This window comes from Apis dorsata, unplaced genomic scaffold, assembly GCF_000469605.1.
Source record: "Apis dorsata unplaced genomic scaffold, Apis dorsata 1.3 scaffold_162, whole genome shotgun sequence".
NCBI lineage: Eukaryota > Metazoa > Arthropoda > Insecta > Hymenoptera > Apidae > Apis > Apis dorsata.
The window spans coordinates 969,225-983,707 of record NW_006263451.1 but is presented as its reverse complement, the minus strand read 5'-3'; the positions used below and the strand labels follow the sequence as shown (position 1 = coordinate 983,707).

Below are 14,483 nucleotides of genomic sequence, written 5' to 3'. Positions count from 1 at the left end.
AAAAAAAAAAAAAAAAAAATACCTAGGAATATGCGTCTCCATAAAGCAAATGTCTGCCGCATTTTCAAATAAAATTTATCGTGGTATCAACGTGTAAGGGAGTGATGCAAGGGAAATATGTGGAAAGGCGGTTTCCACGCGGCTCTGAGGTAAGAATGTAAGAACGCAAGGTAAACAAATCGATTTAATAGAGGGGATGAAAAAGGCGCGCAGTAATACGGACTTTTAGTTAGGTCTTATCGCATCGAAATCCACCGTTTCACTGGCATGACGGTGCTTTATCCAGCGGAAAGAGCTTCTAATATCGCATGCCGTTTATCGATTTATCCCTGGGACGACACACCACCGACACGTATTGCGGATCGTACGTTTCCAGTAGCATTCGTGGCATTTCCTCCAACAGTTCCAACGGCGAATTCGATTTACATAAGAATTTCTGACTGTGTTCTGACGCTTTTCGAGAAAAAGAAAGAGGAGGGAAGAAAAGAAAAGAAAGGAAAGGAAATGGAGAGGAATAGAAGATGAAGAGGGAAGTAAATACTTATAGGAGGAGGAAGTAGGAAGGGAGGCGATGGATGAAAAACGAAGGAGAATCGATAGTCTCTCGAGAAGGTGTCACTACGTATGGAGCACCAGATTTACCACGACTACTCAAGCATCCTGAAATAGCATACTTTTCTTCATCGATCAGTCTCGGTCGTCTGCACCAATCTAGTCGCTTGCAATCCCTCTCGAGGAGAGAAGACCGAGGGTCGAGGTTAACCAGTTCCTTACTCGCAGTTAAATTATTCGAGAAGACCAACCTATTTGGGTGGTCTTGTTAAATTCCTTATTAAACGTTTGATAACGTTTTCTAAATTTTCAATTTGATTGATTTATATGTATATATATATATAGATTGGTATTTCTGATGAAATTTCTAATCTTTTTGAAATTAATTACAGAAAATAATAATTTAGATTTTTCTCTCAAGCAAAAAATTAGATTGAGTTTTTAAAGTTTAACACGATAAAATTGTTGTCGTTTATATTTAATTTTTAAAAATGTTTCTTCCTAGTATATACACGAGTGGTTTGAATTAGATAACATAGTTACCTTGCTTTTTATAGTGCATGTCTTCCTTATCAATTTTTAATTCGTGTAAACAAGAACATTCATTCAAAAATATCTTGAAAAAATTATTAAAAAATAAAAATTGCATTTTTCACAAATGTAAAGTCTATTTGAACAAGATAATATTTCGTCGGATATACGATAAAAATGTGAAGAAAGGGTTGATTTTAATGGGATAAGTGAAGGTTTGCAGTACGCGGCGCACACTGAATTCTCTATCAAAAAGAATATGAAAGGAACTTGAAAGCGCATTTTAAAGTAAATAAACATGTGTTTGGATGACAGGTGTTCATTTTCAAACAAGTGTACAAGAGTGAAAGAGGTCATGAATTTATTTCTCTTTTCTTTATGCTATTCGTAACGCAGGATGTTATATTTTTAACCATGGTAAATATTTTAATATTTATTGTACCGATAAATAATAAAAAATTGTAGATTTTTCTCTTTCATAAATTATATGCTATATATAATTTAATATTAATTTCATTTCAAAACATACGTCATCTTCACATTTGGAGAGATTCTTTTATTTTCCGAATTAAAAACTAAAATCGAGTTTTTAAATTCTGAATATAGAATATACATGAAATATCAATATATTAAGCAATTTTATTAAATGTTTTTCAATGTTAGTACAATTTAAATAACGAATGTAAAAAAAAAAAATCACAAAAAAAGATTTATTGCGAAATATTCAATTGATAGATCGAGATCATAAAAGTTAAATATTTTTTAAATTATATTCTTTATCAAAATTTTAATGACAAATGCTTTATGTATGTAATGCAGAATTATAAAGATACATAATGCATTCTAAACGTGTAATTGTATTTTAAACAAAATTTTCAAAAAATCATTGCATTCTATTGCTTATTAAAATAAAAATTAAAAAATTCCACATTATTTAAATTTAAAACTAATGACGTACAATTTTTAAATTCCGTCATTTTTGTCGTAAATCAATACAATTACATCACGAGTAGTAATATAGTTATCGGATTTCGATGTTAGACGTAACCGATCAAAATTATCAACGTGTTCCTCGTGTAAATTTAATTAAATACTTGGAGAATGTTTGTGCAGACAACTAATCAAGTTAACAAATTCTTCCACACAATTTGTGACGAAATTTACGATTAACCGTAAAAATATCTGAATTCAAGAGATTCCAGATTTATAACTTGTGGATTTAAGAGAAGGTCATGATTATCTTTAATTTAAATTATGAAAAATTTCATTCTAAAAATTTTATACTCTGTTAACTTGATTTTATTAGAAATATAAAAAGAAATTAAGGAATATTAATTTAAGAAAATGAAAGATGAGAATTAATATCCGTCTTTCCTTTATTCCTATTTTCTCATATTCTGGCCACGAGTACAAGAAGAGAATACGCGAAATATGTTGGCTGTTGAACTGAATCGGAGAGTACGTGTCGGGTCGCCTATATTTAACATAGAAAGAACGCTGCTAGGAAGGGGATCGGATAGATCACGAATGCTATGGTGCATTATTGAGAATTCCTGCTCTAGGGATTCCACCACTATTCTCCGTTTCGTCGCTCGTGCTTTAATCCGATCGAGGAATCTCCTGATTTACATTTGCCAGTTGCATTATCTCAAGACTGATTTATTTTTTTCGGTTGTATAAGTTAGATAAGATAGTTAGATAAGATTAAGATAGAACGTTGAATCAATTTCATCTATCTTAATTACCAGATGAGAAAAATATAAGAAGATTAGATTAAGATAATAAAAGTTTATTTGAAACTCGTCGATGAAGTGATAGAATAATTAATAATAAATATCAGAATAGAAAAAAGAGATTGATAATATTTGCAAATAATGTATTATTTTATTAATTATACAAATTATCTATTTTGAAAATCATATTCATTTCAAAATCATATTGTTAACAAAAGTACTCTAAAAAAGATTTCGATGAACTATCAATATCTTCGGTTAAATGGATCGCGCCAAACACGTCCAGGAGCATTAATTAAGGGACAAATTGATGCGATAAGGTAAAAAAGGATTTTTCTCAGAAAAAGGGGAAAGAAAGACGATCGTCGCTATTTTTAAAAGAATTGCCCACAGGGACGAAAGCTCAAGGTTCGAAGAGGCGTTGAAAAGGGACGGTCGACGTCAAGTATACCGAGAAGCAATTAGGCCGCTCCCTAAGGACTGTACAAGAGGCAGCTAATCTCGAATCTCGACTTTTTTAAAAGACCGCGATCAGAAGAATTGACTTGGTTCAAACTTTCGACAAGCCACCAGAGATCTTGTGACGCTTTAATTGTACGTCATACATGTAATGAATTATTAACCTTATAATGTGTCTAGCATTGTGTAGTGGCATTCATATGCCATTAATTTAATTTACATAAATCGTACCTTTATGATTTCATGTAAATGACGTTTTTAAAATTTCTTACGACATATCGAATAATTCATTAAAGAGATTAGATCCTTAGACTTTATCGAAGTAGATAAAAATTATAAAATACCTTTAAAAAAATAATAATATATTAACATATTTATAATTGGTAATTTGATATTAACAATGTAATTGAAATTCAATTTAGAATATCGAATTTAAAATGAGATTAAGTAAATTATTATATTTCTTGTGTTTCTTTGTCACGAAGTTATAATAATTTAAAGATATATAATTTTTCAATCAAAATTTAACGATCTTTTAATATTGATAAGGATTATATTACAACCAGTTTACTTCTACTTGAGAAAGTTGACGCAAGATGGTGCGTGGAAATAATTATAATGAAGTTTCAGAAAGATGACGCTAGTGTAGCTAAAGTCAGCGAAATTTATATTCATGGCAGTACATCCCGCGCTGTGTTATTGACATTCGAGAAAAATACAGAACCACTATACATTATTTCCGAGCAAACCAACATATAATACGTTATATAAGCTCATTGGCGATACCCTTTCGACAGCATGATGTTGTTTCAAGGAGAGATAGAGCAGCTCTGTGTGTTTGCATCGTATGTCGCATAGTCGGGCAATGTTTCGGTGACATAACCTGGATGGTACATAGCTACATAACCAGTTTTAGAGGATGACGCTCTGTTTACCAATCATCTTAGAGAAGACATGGTTGTTCTGTTTGGTTATAGTCCGATATCATTCTCAAATAGTAAGTTTTTAAATAAATAATATTTCTGAAGTGATAATTCTTTTTTTTCATTTTTTTTATCAAAAAATGTAGAATAGGTTGAAATTAATTTAACAATTTCGAACCTATGATAATTTGTAATTGAAATTTTGCTTAGGAAAAGTAATTATCTCTCATTTTAATCTAAAAACATAAAATCAGTGATTATTATTGTGATGGTTTTGTATAATCATCGAGAGATTTAGATTGAAATAGAATTTTTTTGTTTAATCTTTACAATCGTCATGTTTAACTTTGGAATAAAGTTAACTAGATATTTAAAAATATTAGATTTTTCGTAATTAATCTTTGTAAATTTTAATTCATTTATAAAGATATTTCTTATATAATTTGGTATTTGACAATACTAAATTAGTTGAAGAATGTTTTTGTTCTCGAATATTATGACAAAACATTTAAGAAATGTACAAAATTCTAATGAACTTTATTAAATCTTAGACCAAATGTATCTCATTCTTTTCTTTCATCTATTTCTTATTTTATTATATATGATTAAAAATTCGTATTACTATATATGATTAAAAAATATATACATATTTTGTGATAATTCAAACAATAATTTTATTTTAATTTAATAGATAAAATTAAGTCAATTTTCATAGAAATAATGTTAAGAATTAATTTTATCACGATTCAAATTTAGTTCACAAAGAAAAGCTATTAAATTAATCCGTTTATCGAACATTGATTATTTATTTTCAAACAAGATAAATATTAATAATCTGTTTTATATTCAACATCTGTTAGACATTTGAACTTCGACAACATTTAATCTGACCTTTAATTATTATTCATGAATTGAATAGTCTTTCGATGTTAAGATGATAAGCCATGTATTCTTTCTTAACGAGATTCTACCAGGATTTTATTACTCTCTACTTTTCTGCAAATTCTTATAATAGTTTTGAAATAGTCCTTATTCTTAAGTGATATTCATAAGAGAAAAAGAATAAATATATTTTTAATTTATTTGCATTTTTGATTTGCATTTTCAACTTTTTTTTAAAATTTTTTTTATTTAATTTTTCATCGATATAAATTAAATGAAATCTAAATTAAAGAAATTCAATTGTTAATATTAATCAAAGATCGATATTTTTTTTTAAATACCAAAGTTAATCAGAACTGCTAATCTAGATATAATCAAAAACGTCTAAATATTTTTTAAAAGGTATGAGAGAAAAAATAGACTTCGAAGAATAAATTTTATTTTATACAATCCACAAACATTTTTATTTTTCATTGAAAACGAAGAAGAAAATTAACTTTTCTTGATTCAATATTCTACGAGGAAAGAAAAATAATATAAATCTCATATCGTGTTTAAAAACTGAATCAAATTTCAAGTTTAAATCAATCGAGAAATAAACAAAAAAAAAAAAAAATTAAACAGAAAAGAAAAAAAGAGTAAATCTTAGTAGATTCGATATCGTATGAAAAAATGTAAATCTGTATAGACAATAATGTGATGTTCATTAAATGTACAATTTTTAATGTCTGTAAAATTATCAGCCATTTTAAGAAAAATAATAAAAAATAATAATCTCTTCTTTTTCCTGTTTCCTCTCTCTTCACTCTTTCTCTTTAATCAAGACGTGTCTCTAATGCAAGAGACACAAGAAACCAGACGGAGAACTTATTTCGTATGGCCTTCCCCCGGAGAGAGGACTTCACCTTTTTAAACCCCAAAAAGATGCAAGACTCCGTACGAGCAGAAACCAATTTGAAGGCTCCATTTCGGAAGAGCACGCTTTTAGGTCAAGTGGACTCGGACACCGGAAGCTGAGCGGGTTATCTTCGTTATCTGAAGGGATAAGACGAAGATTAAGTCAATACATGTGGAACTTTATAATCGTATTTTGGAGTTTGGTTAATTATTTGAAAATCTTTGCCATTATCAAAATCTTATCAATTATCAATATTATTTAATCGTATGCTTTTTAGGGTATATTCATTGCAGATCTAGTATTTTTCTATCGTTAAAAAATTCTTTAAGTTTCGAGAGATGAAGACTCGAAAGATGGTTTCATTTCAAACAAATTTAAGATCGAGATATTAATATTCGAAGATCATTGAGAGGAGGAACATTTGAATCACAGATAAGAAAATCTGAAATTATAACATGACTTAATAAATATCTTTTGAATATATTGAGATGATTTGAGAACAATAATATGTATTTTGAACAATACAATGATAAGGTAATTTATTTAAATTCGGAAGATATTACATTTGCGAATTTCTACACGTCCATTATGAGCCTCTAATTATCTATGTACGATTGTTACATTCAGCATTAATTCAACGAATGTCTCGCATCATGCATAATCAATGACTACTTATATAAATTCCAACACGTATACATTTGAATTAACAACTCGTTGAAAAACTTTTAATATTTAAAAGTTTAATATTTAAATATTACTTCGAGAAAATCAAGGTTATGATTTAAACGTTGCGTTCATTAATTTAAGAATTTAATTTAAGAATTCTGTTAACAAAACATCATTATAAATTATAATGCATCTTATTAAAAGAATTAATTATTTTTTTTTTTTTTTTTTTATAATATACTTCTCTTAATTGCAAGTTTAATATAATTACAAAGTCACGCAAGTTTTATTAAACGAATAGAATTTTTTAATATAATATAATTTCAAGAATTGAAAATAATAGAATGAAATGTATGCACAATATAATTTTCACACAATTTTTGACCTGATCTTAATCTTATGAACTATAACTCTGGTGTTGAATATTTTTCTCGTTAATCAAGGAAATTAAAACGCAAATATATGTTTGTATATTGTAATAGTTCTCTATGTAAAGTTTTCACACAGGATTAATATTTCACGAAATTTTAACCGATGTTCGTGGATTAAATTTTCATTTATATCACCATCACGCGTTGGATACAGATAAAAATATTTATACCTGGAATAACCATGGATTATATCCTCCACCGCGTTGCATTTTTCAATGAAGATTAAACACGCTTATACAAAAGAAAAAGATGATGCAATACGTTTAAATTAATCCTTGTACAACTCACTTAAAAAAGATTGCTTATTCAAATAAGTATCACGATCTAAAAAAAAAAAAGGATCAAATAATTTAGGATTTATAATTTATTATAAATAATAAGTCGATTTAATTTCTCATTATGCGCATAATGCGCATAAATATTAACAAATATTGATATTTTAATATTTTAATGAAATTAAGAAATATAGTAATTTTTATCGTATTTCATATAAATATCCACCGATTATCGATTTTGACAAAACCAACGTTCCTGTGATTACGATTTTAACTTCCGTCCAAAATGACGTCCATCGCTACGTCAATGTTGCCCGAACATTCGCGTGACCGTACGATATAATGAATAAAGTATCGGTTAATCATCACGAAGACCTTTTACTTTCTCCGAGAATGAAATATATATAATTCTGAGAATGAAATATTTAAGATTCGCCGATCGAAATAGAATATTATCATCAAATATTACTTATTATAATCAAATATTACTATTTGAAATCGGGTAGAAAACGATCGTGTGTTTAGTTGATTTTTCGTCGATTAATACGACGTAGCTGGATACGCCAGCTTTTGACGCATCGTCGACAATACGCGCCGTTTTCATCTACCTATCCCGTACCGCGGTTCGTTTGTTGCCGGAAATTGAAATTTTCATGTCGGTCTGTGCCGCGGATCCGAAATAATGGATCTGAAATAGCGGGGATAAAATGGTTGCGCGTCGGTGCCTTAATCAACGAGCTCTCCCGTCGCTTTTTTTATTTTTCCCTCTTTCGTTTTTTCCTTTCTTCTATACTTTTTTTTTATTTCTCTTTTCCTTTCTCTCTTTCTTTTCTTTTCTTTTCTTTTTCTTTTTTCCTCTCCGGTCTGTTTGGAAACGAACGTGGCGGTGAAACGAAAGCACCGATATAAAACGCACAGTTAATTCTCGATTTCGGTGGTGAACCGTAATCCAACGGGGCGAGAGATCGAGCTTCATTTCCGGTTACGGGTCCGGGCAATCAGGAATCCGGCTAAACAAAGACCAGTCGGCAATTTGGCCGAGAAATCTTTCGGGTCGGTTGTGAACCAACCACGGATAACTCCATTACGAAGAGAGAAAACGAGTGCTATGTTGAGATGGAATGGAATTTCACTTAGCTTCGAAATACGAAGCTGAAACGTGTTAGGAAAGAGTTAGATTAGGAATGTTTAGTGCGAAAAGAAAGTTAAAAGTGATCAAAAAGGAAAACGTAAGTTCGATATGTTGGTATAGGTTATGATAGAAGTTATTTCGTTAATATCGCGAATGGCATTTCTAACGAGGAATTTCTAGTAGGGTTTCTCCTTACGACACGTTCCACTTGTCACACGTTCATCTTCTGTCAGTCAAAAGTATATAAGTAATAGTTGGAATATATGATCATGAATTTGTCCGCTTATATGGTATCCCCTACCACTTCCTGATATTATGCAAACTTCAGTGCCATCTAAGATCTGCATCGACGATGATTTAATTATTATTTAATTATTAGAACAGGAAAAATATAATTCTTCTTTTATATTTTTTGCAACATTTCTTTATTACTATTATTATTATTATTATTAAAAAATTACTTTAAATTACACGAGATACAATTATATTTTATTTAATTCTTTCTAATTGAATAATAATTACTCTATTTCACTCTCATCATTGGCGCATGCGCGGTAGAACGAACTAGTGTCAATTTCTAGTTTAAACTTAAACTAACCTATTTCATGATATTTAACTGTATTATTTCCGCCAACTGTACGCAATTTCTTCGCGATCGATCACTGATCACCCACTCTTCGTTTAAAATAGGAAGGAAATTGACGCGCCGTTGCGTTCACAGCTTCCCGATTTCTATTTACGAAGTTTATTCGACTCGATAAATGCCGATTTGCAATGACGACTGAGTACAGTCGGCTTCAAAGTGGCGTAAAGTCACGGCCGCCTCTCGTTGATACGATTTTTTCGATTCTGCCCCCCAGCCGGCCTGCAAATATTTTGATTGGATCCGAACGAGCATCAACATTCCCGCGGGTGGTCCCCCATGCAAATTGTCTTCGTAAACGTTCTCCTCGAAATAACCGGTATGTTTTTCCCCGGTAATGAACATTCCAACCTCGGCTAAATGTCGTTGGGTTATTCGACAAAACTATAAAGGGAGGAAGTGAGAAAAAAATGACAAACAAGAGAGAATAACACAAGCTTGGATCCCATGCGAGGATATTCTAGAGCTACCTCCAGGAAAGCACATTGCAGTTCCATTTCTAATCCCGACGTAACAAACGGAATATAACCTCACTCTGCAAGTTTCAAAAACACGAAACTCTCTAGTACACGTTCCACAAACTAACGTTCAAAAGTTTTATACGGTTACTCTGTCGTTGCTCGCATTTTTCTTTAATGTATTATCAACCAGTAAATCCATTATTTTCTACTGCATGAACTATGATGTAAATATACATATATTTTTTTTAATTTTTTTAATTTTTGATTTTCATTCTGTTTTCAGGTAACTACGTTTTGTAAGCTGTTTGAAATTCTAGTAATTTCTCCTTTTGTAGGTAATGTTTTTTTATAATATTTTCTAAAACGAGTAATATATAACTTGCATTCTAAATTTACTTATCTTTTACTAAAATATTATTATCTTACCAGAAAAGAAAATATATCATTCATCATTGCATCTTTATTTTATTTGGAAAAAAAAATTCAATCTATAAATCACAGAAAAATTCGAACATCATGGATTTAAGATTAACAAATTAAGACGATACAAATTTAACGCAAAAAATAATCAGTGATCCTAAATTTTCGTACCACATATCCATCCATTGTATACATTCTCCATATACGTGTGTGTGTGTCGGCAAGCTTTCTCCTCGTTTTTCCTATTTTCAGTTATTCTCTACGGAAATCTTAGCAGAACATGACCGTGGTAATACGAGTGTCGCGCGAAGCCAGACGGGTTGCAGAAGGCAGGCGTTCCTCTCTGGCTTGTACCGATGAATACAGGCTAGACAGAGAAATATAGAGGGAGAAGGTCGAGCTGGGGTGTGTATCGGAGAGAGAATCACGGACTCTCTGCTAGAAAGAGTAGGGGACGATGGTCGGAGGAAGAGGGAGAGAGGGAGGGGAGTACGGTCGAGCAAACGCGGTACGATCGATCGGTACTCCAGCAACCAGCGGGGGGTTCCCCGTATATAGACGAGTTCTTCTGCTCCCTGCACCACCACACCCACGCTTTCTGCCTTCTTTCATCCTCCGCATCGCTCATTCTCTATCTCTCTCCATCTCTCTAACACTCGGTCTGCGTCATTCACAGTCGCTCGGTTTCTTCGTAGCTCTTCGCTCGTATTACTTTTTTCCTTACGACGATTCTTTCGTTTCATCTCTGTCTCATTCGTTGCTCCTCCTCTGTGACGAACGACGGACATAAGCAGAAGCAGCTGTTCCAACAGTCGCTTTTCTTTTCTCTTTCGACGTCTACTGCCAAACCTTCTGGACATCATCCCCGCTCCCCCCAACTTTCGTCTGTGTCCGTTCCCATTTTCTCGGTTCGCCGGAGAAACCTCGTCTTACACTCTCTTCCCCCTCTCGTTTTTCGTTACATGTGCGCGTTTGTGTGTGTGCGTGCGTGCGTGCGTGCGTGCGCGCTACCGAGGAATCGTAACGAAGTCGTAATGAAAGACCCTTACGGTCTCGCGTGTCATAAAGTGTGTAGAGGGTTTTGGAGAGGGGAAAAAATGTTCGCGGCGGAAAGTTGAAACGTTGCCCGTCTAATTTCCTATTCGTTAGAGGGGAGAAGTTGGATGGATTCTGTTCCTCTCGACGTCTCAATGGTTACTGGTGTCGTCCAACCAGATGCATCAAGCGCCACCATATGATGATTTATCACTATTATAACAAGATGATTTTCATTTAACTTGATTGGGATAAAAAAATTAAGCAAATTGTACGTGAAATGGAATACTCGTTACGTAATTGGTTAGAACTTGTACACAAACTCAATAGTTATTAGAATAATGAAATTAAAAAAACAATTAGTTAGCGTGATTTTTGGAAAATTTATTTACCACGAGTTAAAGTAGATTTAAATATCGAATTAATATCGAAAAGAGAAACTCTTCGTTCATCTCCTTTAATTCCTTATACATTCTCAAAATAAAATCCGTTCGCTCTAAGAACGTGTTACTATCTCTGTTTCGATCTATAAAATAAGCTTTTATAATATACAACTTGAAATAAATTTAAACCAAGAATAAAGAAATAAGATAAATTTATCCACGTAAAGTTTTTTCTTGGTAAAAAAAGAAAAGAAGATTAAAAGAGATAACGAAAAGAAATTTTTATTTTTATATCTTATCGAGAAATTATCTTTAAGGAGAAATATTCAGAATAAAGAGAAATCGCGAAAGAGACGATCGTAAACGCAAGAAATTTGTTTTCAGTCGGTCGGATAAGGAAGATGTATGTAATGGCTTCTGAGAGTGTCCGTTGACAGTGGATTCGCCGAGATTGTACGGAATCTTCTCCCCGTTCCACTTTGGATTTCCGTAGTCGTATCAGCGGCTTAGAGACTAATCCATTTACGCTTTATTGGTCGAGACCGTGTGGCCTTTGGCCGAACGAATTTCCGCCATCGCCACCTTCGACCCGCCGCCATAGTATAATAACACTCTCGCGTCGCCCGGAACAAGGAAACGCTGTTTGTTCCTTATTATCCCGTGAAATATTGGCCCGAGAGCCGCATACCGGTCGGTAAAAGCACGATACGTTCGGTCATCGACTAAATTATGAGTGTCGCATTTATAAATATTTCCACGGTTATTCATCTGTGACGAGATCGAGATCGTTCGCAGCAAGGAATGAATATCTTTTTTTTTTAAAAAAATAGCGCCAAGAAAAGAAATATAGTTATATATCATAGTCAATTTACTTTGAATTAAAGTAAAGGAAAAAAAGAAGAATATTTAATTAAGAGAAAGCATTTGCTCTTTAGTTCTGACATTTTCTTATTGATCTTTTTTTAGAATTATCTTAATAATCTGAAATATCGTAGCAATAAATATTCTTCATTATTAAATTTTTCTTCTAATTATAGTGTTTAATAATTAAAAGGAAATTGCATGGATTATGACTAATCTATCATATTTTTAATTTCTATCATACTATTAAATTAAATTTGTTTTATTATTTAAATATCGAAAGCAGCGTTTATTCTTCGATTGATCGAACGCAGTGACGGTACGAAAACGTTTCGTTACCGGAAGTTCTCCAGCAAAGGCGTGGAAATATTCTTAGAAAGTTCACCGTGAAATCGATTGAACCCTGCGAACATATATAAGACAAGAGGAAAGTTTTCGACACGAATCCCATCTAACTATTTCTCTTTGTTCCTTAATTAATACAATAATAACTTCGATCGTTCTCGATGGTCGCTCGAACTTTTTGATCATTCTAATTGAATTTTTCTTCCCTTTTCCCTGCCTTTCTCTCTCTCTCTCTCTCTCTTTTTTTTTAATTTCTATTTAACCAAGTTTGACCTTATTCGACACATTTCGCAATTTCAATAGCGATACTTATCGAAGCGAGACGGTGACAAGCCGCGTCATAAAATATTACCAATATTATCCTTTGAATTTTATTCTTTTCACGCTTAGAAAATCGAAGTTTGCTTAGACATCACTATGACTTCTGATAGGCGGGAATAAAATATATATATATGTATATAATTTACATGAAAATAGTAAGATTATAAAATTTAAAAATGATAGAAATGTGATGATATAAGAACTTGAAACTTCGATCAAAACCGTGAAGATGAAATTTATTTATAGTATAATGTATAGAAGTATAATGTATAATTCTTGTATATCATAGATATTTATATACATCACGGAAACCACAAAAATTTTTTCGATTTAATCACACCACATTAACACGTTAATTCTCTCTATAGAATAACTTTCTATCAACTTTCTCCATCACAGATTATTACTTCGGTTATTTATATATATTACTCATATATATATATTTATCATTTATCATGAAAGTCGAAAATTGACGAAAGTATAAAAGTTAAAACTATTTTTTTCTTTCTATTAATCCAATGCTTAAAATAATCAGGAGAAAATATAAACAATAAATCATTGTTTTCCAACGACAAGGAACGAACGAAAGCTACTTAAAACTCAATCGATACTCACGTTCTCGTAATTCGAGTGGCTCCGTGATCGCGGCTGTGGAACGTCGTTTATTTCTTGGTTCGATTACCGAAGCTAAGTGTCGGTAGCTGTATTAGCCTTATTTCCGTCAGGAACTTGGGAAAGGTCGGGTCTAGGTCGCATGCCTAGATCTGCGCGAGCGATCGAGCACCTCGATGTCGTAACATCGACTTTTAATGAAACGTCTCGAACGCTGCGCCGCATCGTGGCATATTGCACGATCTAAAGGTTACTCTCGCGCATTGAAGTTCGATTTGTAGCTAAGTTATATCGTTGGATAGAAATTTTTTAGATTATTTGTATTATTGAAGTATTTAATTATAGTAAAGTCATTGTCAATTTCCATTCAAAAATCTATCATGGTTTCTATATAGAGCTATTACATTATTGTAATACTTATTGACTCGGCACTACGAGGAATGCTTTGTGACTTTTCTTTTTCTGGGGATTCTTTTTCTCATGTCGTGAGAAAGAAAAAAAAACAACTTTGCGTGCGCAAATCGTGATGCTTGCCAGTGAAAATTGAGAAACTACATTCAATAAAGATATTTTAGAAAGTATATATTTAAACAATATTCTTTTAATGAATATATTCTCGAATCTGTTACTATTTTGAAATTAACGAAATCTAATGCAATTACTATAATGTTTTTTTTTTTATTATATATTTTGAACATGTAACCAGAAAAAAAAAGGATATTGCATGTGTGAACGTCCTTAATCAACTGATCTTTTTTTTTTCTCTTTTTTTTTTTTTCTTAATATCCGGCGATCAGTGTTACACGACGAACACAAGTTAGTTGCACGGTTCTTTTTTACCGCCATAATAGTGATTCGCAAGGTGTCGATGTCTAGGGTAAAAAATATATAGTTTAAAAGGTTTGAAGGCTTCGTGCTTG

The 14,483-nt window shown here is 32.0% G+C and overlaps 1 protein-coding gene and 3 long non-coding RNA genes across 4 annotated transcripts in view; 3 read left to right on the top strand and 1 right to left on the bottom strand.

The window, feature by feature from the left end:
• The window catches only part of LOC116185349, an 18,233-nt gene extending 7,045 nt beyond the window's left edge, over positions 1 to 11,188 (top strand). Inside the window, exons 2-3 of the long non-coding RNA XR_004150189.1 lie at positions 9,870 to 9,921; positions 10,259 to 11,188. This is a non-coding gene — a long non-coding RNA (uncharacterized LOC116185349). The remainder of the gene's footprint in view (positions 1 to 9,869; positions 9,922 to 10,258) is intronic.
• The window catches only part of LOC102679653 (ubiquitin-like protein 3), a 71,254-nt gene that overhangs the window by 29,364 nt on the left and 27,407 nt on the right, over positions 1 to 14,483 (top strand). The gene's annotated exons all lie outside the window — the stretch shown is intronic.
• On the top strand, positions 7 to 480 carry LOC102678968. Its single transcript, XR_421456.2, has 2 exons — positions 7 to 170; positions 230 to 480. It is a non-coding gene; the product is annotated as an uncharacterized LOC102678968 (long non-coding RNA).
• Positions 11,320 to 13,811, bottom strand: LOC116185348. The gene is made up of 2 exons (XR_004150188.1): positions 13,567 to 13,811; positions 11,320 to 12,688 (listed from the first exon to the last, which is right to left on the bottom strand). It is a non-coding gene; the product is annotated as an uncharacterized LOC116185348 (long non-coding RNA).